Source organism: Frieseomelitta varia, unplaced genomic scaffold (genome assembly GCF_011392965.1).
Source record: "Frieseomelitta varia isolate USP_RPSP 00005682 unplaced genomic scaffold, Fvar_1.2 scaffold_138, whole genome shotgun sequence".
In the NCBI taxonomy this organism is placed as follows: Eukaryota; Metazoa; Arthropoda; class Insecta; order Hymenoptera; family Apidae; genus Frieseomelitta; species Frieseomelitta varia.
In genome coordinates, this window is record NW_025109061.1 from 16,571 (window position 1) to 18,152 (window position 1,582).

Genomic DNA, 1,582 nt, shown 5'->3' on the forward strand with positions numbered 1-1,582 from the left:
TGACACGCATTTATAATCATGTTCTAGAAAAACAGTAGTATTTTTTAAATAAATGTATCCTTTGCCCTCCTAATTCTCCTCCTGCTACTAATCAGCTTTATTTTCAGAAAATTTGTGTGATCGCGCGCAATGCGGTCGGTAGAGTCAGTTTGTTGCGCAGTATTTTAATATTTTTCAAAGTGGCTCTTATATAATTAGATTATTAATTCATCTAAATCATAATTCGTGAAGTTAGAGTCAGTGTATCCGCCGATTGTTACTTAAACGCTCGCGTTGATAGTCTTTGATAGTTTTCTTTTTTTTGTATTTTTTTTTGTTCACTATTCGCTTTCAGTATTAGAATTAGTGCTCAAGAGGATAAGGCCTCTCCAGGAGATCAAGATTGTAAGTAATTTTATATATCGTATTTCAATTTGCTCGATTTTTCAAATTTGACAAGAAAATGTAATGTTTCACATTTTGTTACAGACGCTTCACAACATCAATTTTTTGGTATATTTTGGGGAAAATCCAACGGTGGTTCCAAAGCCAAGAATGTAAGAATCTTTCATTACCTCGAACTTAAGGTTCTACTTTGCTTATAAATATAAATTCTAACGTTTTATGTTTTGTTACAGATTTTCTACAATCTCCAATTCTCCTTACCCTCTAAGGACCTTACAATGCTTCAAAATCTAAGAATGTAAGTATTTTAGCACATTGTATTTGAATTAATTCTATTCTCTACAGTTCTCTTTTCATTGAAGTCTAATGTAAAATTATAACTATAAAATAAAAGTATTTCAAATTATTAGAATCTCAATTTTTATCATCATCAAAATTTTCACAAATAACACTGTGTCTTTGTGTTTTTTAAGAAATTTTTCACGGCTATCATGGAATTCTCAGAAAAATTTACTTGATGAGGATCTTCACGATGATATTCCCTGCTCCAGTGCAGCATCAATGATAACGTTCTTCACATCTGTCCCGTGAGTCGCATGCATTTATGTTCCTCCGGTCACTCAATCATGTCGTAGGACGAAAGGTTCGAATCGGCACGGGTGACTGGTTGTATACGTAGAATTTTTCATGAGCATAGTGACCACGGGTATTTTTTATACCCGTGAGTAGTAATATTTTTTTCTGGTTTTTTATGTACTAGATCAGGATAGGGCTTCTTGCACATCGCGATTTTAACAATTAGAATATACATTTATAATAATTACTTATGAAATCAAAATATCTTCAGTATAAATGTTTATAAAAGTAAAATATCCGTATGAATATCCATATGAACAGATAAATTACATCTATTTATTAATAATTATTATTAAGACGATTTCGTGTGAGCATTTCATAGTAGAAAAGACGGATACCCTCCGACTTCGTTTCTATGAAACAGGCAGTTATTACTTATTGATATATACTGATAATATATTTTGTTATAATAGTAAATTATTAATAATTGTTATAATAATTAACAATTTCCAATTTCATCTTCCCTTTTATGATAGTATTAAATGAATTGAGTTTTATAATTATGAACTTCAGTTGAATTTGAAATATAATAGATTAGAATTCTTTCCGTAGAAAAATTTAT